A 6,605-nucleotide genomic window follows, 5' to 3' on the forward strand; every position below is an offset into this window, starting at 1 on the left:
ACAAAAAAAAGATCTGTTACTTTGTTTGCTAACCCTACGAACAAGTTTTAWACCAGTTGACTATTCCCACAAAGTCCACATCCACGTGAACAAGCAAATCCAAAATGAATAACCAACAAAGACAATTGGTCTTTTGAACTAAACCCTCTATGTAATGTTAGAATAATTATCTTGATTCAAATTGCACCATTTTAAGCAAAYATAATAATAATTCACCAAGGCGAAAGCTCAAGTCCTTTATATTCTAAGCAAAAGAAAAGCATTGTRTTTCATCATGTTATTGTACAAGACAGACACTAATGGTTACTGTACAATGCATGTACACATAGAACAAATTTAGATTCTATGCCCATTCTAATCATTTTGATTCAATACAATGTATATCTGAATGCTTTCAGTCAGACACCAGACCACCTCTCTACTCTACACTCGGCCTACAGCACTCTGCTACTACCCTCTCTTACTGTAGCAGTCCTCGGACATAAATCAGAGATAATCTGAACGTTAGCGTGAATGTAGAAAGATGACTAAACTCTTAACTCCTTTGTGTCATCTCTKGATTATAAACATGCATCCTAGACAGAGAAACTACACCATCCTGTTCACGGAGACATTCTGAGATTTTTTTATTTTTTTTTGGTCAAAGTTATTGTGTTGTACATGTACACAAACCTGATGTAGTTCCATTAGCAAGCGTACAGCTGCACGTGATGACAGCGTGGACATCTTTACGATGCGTTCCCTCATACACTACCTGTATACCCTGAAGGCCACCTCATATCCCAACAGTTACCTGACAGACAGCGATTACCTGCCCATGGACACAGCCGATTCCCTTTGTATAATGACCAGGGTTGTAAGTAGTGGACTATATTAGGGCCTTCAAGCCAGTTCCACTTTTCATTGGTCCAGTCTAAAACGGGGATTGATTTAGACCTGGGACACCAAGACGTGTGCAATTAGTTACCYGGTAGAATAGAAAAGCAGCAGGCTCCAGACCTCGTAGGGGTCAGAGTTTATTAACCCTGCTATAGGGAACAGGGTGTCATAACCTGTAGTCAGTCATCTGTTKATCTGTTATAGAAGACCGGAAATAACAGGTTAGAACTGGCATACGTGAGCACGTCTGTCTGTCTGCAGAGTCACTGTGACATCTTTGTGCAACATTCTACTCCTTCCAGCAGCTCTGGAAGAAGTAGGATGAAGATGCCTCAATGGTTAAGGTGAAGACACAGGGGAAGGTAAGCTGATCCCAGATCTGTGCCTAAGGGACAACTTTAAATTTAACCAGTAAGGTAGAGGTTTGGAAGCTGCCTGGGAGAATCCAGTAGAAGGGCAACATCGCCCTCTTGTGAAGATAGCTGCAACTACGCCCTGCATGTCAACTGYCAATGTCCCTAGTCGAGAGAGCGCTGTCTGTGTGTCTGTCTAGTCGCCTGTGCGTCCACKCTGTCTGTCTATGTGTCTGTCTGCAGCACTGTGGGCATTCCGTGGCAAAGGACAGAGGACAAGTAGGTCTTAGGACATCCACCGTAGCGGTCAGGGGTTGGGGTCCGWGGGAGGCTGGATTGGTGCGTCTGTCTGTCCTCTCCTACCTGCTGAGACGAAGCTTGATAGAGTTCTTCACCACTGGAATGGGGTTGGCTGGCAAGAGAGGCACGTCAGACAGATCCGTACTCACCATTCTCTGAGGGGAGAGAGAGATTATTAAGTTGTTTTGGCTGCAAAATTCACAAAATAAACAGACCAAAGTGGAGAAAATTACCTGTAGCCTACCTAGAATAATGAGAGATACTCTTTTGTGAGTGTAATATTTACTGTTCATTTCTGATTGTTTATTTCCCTTTTGTTTTTATCTATTTCACTTGCTTTGGCAATGTAAACATATGTTTCCCATATCAATAAAGCCTATTGAATTGAGAGAGAGAGAGAGCTGATACCTTAATGTTTGCCTCCATCTTCACTTCCCCTTCAGAAGTCATCTCCTCAGATATACTGTCCTCATTGACCTGGGAACACAAGGGCCCACAGAACGGTTTATCACAACTATCATTCACCTGGGAACACAAGGGCCCACAGAACGGTTTATCACAACTACCATTCACCTGGGAACACAAGGGCCCACAGAACGGTTTATCACAACTACCATTCACCTGGGAACACAAGGGCCCACAGAACGGTTTATCACAACAATCATTCACCTGGGAACACAAGGGCCCACAGAACGGTTTATCACAACTATCATTGACTATGCAACACCAAGACCCACAGAACAGTTTATCACAACTACTAGGCTGGGGCAGTATACCGTATACCAAGGTATTTGGAAAAAGCCACAAGATGGTTTTTCAACACCGTCCAAACTATTTATTTGAAGTTTTTCAATAAATGTGAATATCTGTCGTCAACTTCTGCAATACATTAGGAGACGCAGAGACATAAAAATGGTATCCATACATGAAATTGGACCATGATGATAAGTTTGTTGTGTACCTCTGCCTCCAAAGAGGCGCCCCCCTCTCCCTCTCCAGCGCTAGCTGCACCACTATCCTCTGTTGTCTTTGTCTCTGGGACTATGGAGGGGTCCTCGCTCTGGTGCTCCTTAGGGCTCTTCTCCTCCAGCACCTCCTGGTTAGGGGTCTTGTGGGCCACTGGGGGACCTATGGTGGGGGGAGGAGAGGGGGTCTTGTGGGCCACTGGGGGACCCATGGTAGCGGGAGGAGAGGGGGTTTGGGGAGCCGCTGGGGGACCCATGGTGGGGGGAGGAGAGGTGGTCTGGCTGCTGGGGATGGGGTCTCCTGAGGTCTGTCTCTCAGTGGCTGAATCCTACAGGAAACAGAGGAGAACATTATCAAACCGGATCAATAACTGGAGTCGACTGTCCCAAAATGGCAGCAACAAACACCTGCAACAACAACAAACTTTGAAGCGGTGTGTACATTCTGTAAACTCCCGGCTGCACAATGACAATTAATATTGAATAGAATACCTCTGAGTCTGATTTTAACCGCTTCCTCTCTTCTTGCATAGGGGAACCAGGTCTCTTCACCGCTGGCGGACTCATAGTGGAAGCTTGGACTTCTGGTTGGCTGGCTGCTGCCGCGATGGGACTGGGAGGGGGACCTAGTGGGCCACTCTTCACTGGGGTCGACGTGGGCACTGCGGCTGACAAGGCTGTGGGGGAGGGCACTGACATGCTGTTGTCACTGTCCAGCGATAGGTCCAGACTACTGTCATTCATCTGACGAAGCCCCTCTGTAGAGTGCTGGAGGACAGAACAAAATGACACGGGTTACAGGAAGCATGCAGTCAGTGAAATTAGAGACTGAGTATCTGCTCCACTTCTATAYAGTTAAAAACACCAGCTGAAGATGCATATCTGAATGGTTAATGACATACAGCTGAAGGTTGATCAGAGGTGGAGGATCAAATCAAGTTTATTTTATATAGCCCTTCGTACATCAGCTAACATTTCTAAGTGCTGTACAGAAACCCAGCCTAAAACCCCAAACAGCAAGCAATGCAGGTGTAGAAGCACGGCGGCTAGGAAAAACTCCCTAGAAAGGCCAAAACCTAGAGAGGAACCAGGCTATGATTATTAAGGAAATGGGAGTCTGTCGTACCTTCCTGCGTTTGGGCATGACCAGGCTGGGCAGTAGCTGGTGCAGTTGTCTCTTCTTCACATGCATGGCCTGGATCTTCATGTCTGCCTCAAACATCTTACTGCTGATCGCCTGGCGGTACACTGCAGGAAACATTTAGAAAATAACTAGGATTATGGTCCTTTTTAATAGAACATTAGCACCAGTTTGTGTCAAATAATAAATACAGAAAACAGGACAATAATCCAAATCTGGAACGTTTCTAATTCTACATCCCATGGCGTTCCCATGGCGTTCCCATGGCGTATGACTTTGTTTGAGTGAGGTGAACATACCCGTGTCAGTAAAGGACTGGATGTCAATGGTTAGGTCAACGTTGAGGTTCTCTGATGTCTCCATCTTCTTAAAGATAACCCCTATCACCCACATGGTGCTGACCTCCTCTCTGACACACACACAGAGAGAGAGAGACACAGGAAGAGAGACAGACAGAGACAGACAGACAGAGACAGAGAGAGACAGACAGACAGAGAGAGACAGAGAGAGACAGACAGAGACAGAGAGAGACAGACAGAGACAGAGAGAGACAGAGAGAGAGACAGAGAGAGAGACAGAGTTATAAAAGAAAGAGACCATGTCCATGGTCAAGTAAGAGTTTGTTAAAATCTTGCATAAATAAATTAAATCAATCAAAATGTCCCAGCTCAATAATAAACTCACTTCTCCCTGCTTTCCTTGGGTCCAGGGAAGGACTGGGGGTTGACATGGGCCAACGTTATGAACTCATTCTTCTCCAGGTTCCCCACAAGGATCCTGATCTTAGACTCAACCAGACCAACCCTGCAGGGACAGAGAAAACAGTACTTTTAGCAATCTATTCCCCAACAGTAGTCTGATAAAAGACACATCTATTCCCGAACAGTAAGTCCTGAATAAAAGACCCATCTATTCCCCAACGTAGTCTGATAAAAGACCCATCTATTCCCCCAACAGTAGTCTGATAAAAGACCCATCTATTCCCCAACAGTAGTCTGATAAAAGACCCATCTATTCCCCAACAGTAGTCTGATAAAAGACCCATCTTTTGGCTTTAGGAGCAACATTGAAACAGATGAAATGCAATACATGTTATACAGTAGGTCTCCACCCTCATCTAATTCTCTCAAGGTTTTTCCAGTTTTTGTCAATACTCACCATTCCAGGTGCTGCTTCTCAGTGGGGGCGCTTGCTAGCAACACAATATAATGCCTTGGAACATAAGAGACAGAACAATACCATTACACCCTAAAAGACAGAGGCCAGGCAACGAACCCAGGCTAGGAGAGCCCCAGGCTAGGAGAGAGGCACTGAGAGGCCCGGAACAGATCGCCACCGCTCTCACAGCATGTCATGGAAATATATATATWTTTTTTTAAATATATTAAAACACACTTCTCTCAAACTGCTAAAAACTACAGGTCTAATACCAAAGTGTGTGTTAAGGCAATAAATTATAGACATAAACGTCAATAGCTTACGTGACACTGTCTTACAGCAACACGTCACAGTATCAGCTACAAAATGCGCCACAGCACATCAAACTTCTCAGATATCAGATAGTTCTATTTGTTTTAACAACAATCATTTACTCTCCAAAACCATCATCATGTCAGAGAACAACTGATTCAGTCTAGAAAACATAACTACACAATATTAAAAAGTATCCTGATAGTCACTATTATACTATAACGAGCAAAACTAGTATTGTCTGTGTACAATCTCTACAGTTACCACGGTAGCACCATAAAGTTCTCTCTACACAGTTACCACGAGTAGCACATAAAGTTCTCTCTACACAGTTACCACGGTAGCACCATAAAGTTTCTCTACCAGTTTACCGCGGTAGCACAATAAAGTTCTCTCTACCAGTTACCACGGTAGCACATAATAGTTTCTCTCTCCGCAGTTACAGCGGTAGCACCATAAGTTCTCTCTACACGTTACCACGGTAGCACATACAAAGTTCTCTACACAGTTACCACGGTAGCACCATAAAGTTCTCTCTACAAGTTACCACGGTAGCACCATAAAGTTCTCTTACACAGTTACACGGTAGCACCATAAGTTCTCTCTCACACCAGTTACCACGGTAGCACCATAAAGTTCTCTCTACAGTTTCACGGTAGCACATAAAGTTCTCTCTACGCAGTTACCACGGTAGCACATAAAGTTCTCTCTCGCAGTTACCAACGGTAGCACCGTAATTTTCTCTAGCGTTACACGTAGCACCATAATTTCTCTCTATGCAGTTACCACGGTAGCACATAAAGTTCTCTCTACAGTTACCACGGTAGCCCATAAAGTTCTCTCTATGCAGTTACAAGGTAGCACATAAAGTTCTCTCTATGCAGTTACCACGGTAAGCACCATAAAGTTCTCTCTCTACAGTTACACCGGTAGCCCCATAAAGTTTCTCTCTAGCAGTTAACGGTAGCCCCATAAAGTTTCTCTACAGTTACAAGGTAGCACCATAAAGTTCTCTTCCGCAGTTACCACGGTAGCCCTAAAGTTCTCTCTACAGTTACAAGTAGCACGATAAAGTTTCTCTCCGCAGTTACCACGGTAGCCCATAAAGTTCTCTCTATGCAGTTACCACGGTAGCACCATAAAGTTCTCTCTCCGCAGTTACCACGGTAGCACCATACATTTCTCTCTATGCAGTTACGACGGTAGCACCATAAAGTCTCTCTACAGTTACCACGGTAGCCCATAAAGTTCTCTCTATGCAGTTACCAAGGTAGCACATAAGTTCTTCTATGGCAGTTACCAACGGTAGCACCATAAAGTTCTCTCTCTGACAGTTACCACGGTAGCCGCGCATAAAGTTCTCCTCTACAGTTACCAAGGGTAAGCCACCCATAAAGTTCTCTCTCCGCACGTTTACCACGGTAGCCCCATAAAGTTCTCTCTACAGTTACCAAGGTAGCACCATAAAGTTCTCTCTCGCAGTTACCACGGTTTATA

General features: G+C 44.6%; 1 long non-coding RNA gene and 1 pseudogene across 1 annotated transcript; one reads left to right on the forward strand and one right to left on the reverse strand.

The window, feature by feature from the left end:
• Nucleotides 1-975: 975 nt before the first annotated feature.
• The window catches only part of LOC112070446 (poly(A) polymerase alpha-like), a 36,473-nt pseudogene continuing 30,843 nt past the window's right edge, over nt 976-6,605 (reverse strand).
• Nucleotides 4,435-4,687, forward strand: LOC139024304 (uncharacterized). The gene is made up of 2 exons (XR_011475603.1): nt 4,435-4,527; nt 4,599-4,687. It is a non-coding gene; the product is annotated as an uncharacterized lncRNA (long non-coding RNA).

This window comes from Salvelinus sp. IW2-2015, unplaced genomic scaffold (assembly GCF_002910315.2).
Source record: "Salvelinus sp. IW2-2015 unplaced genomic scaffold, ASM291031v2 Un_scaffold1332, whole genome shotgun sequence".
Taxonomy (NCBI): domain Eukaryota; kingdom Metazoa; phylum Chordata; class Actinopteri; order Salmoniformes; family Salmonidae; genus Salvelinus; species Salvelinus sp. IW2-2015.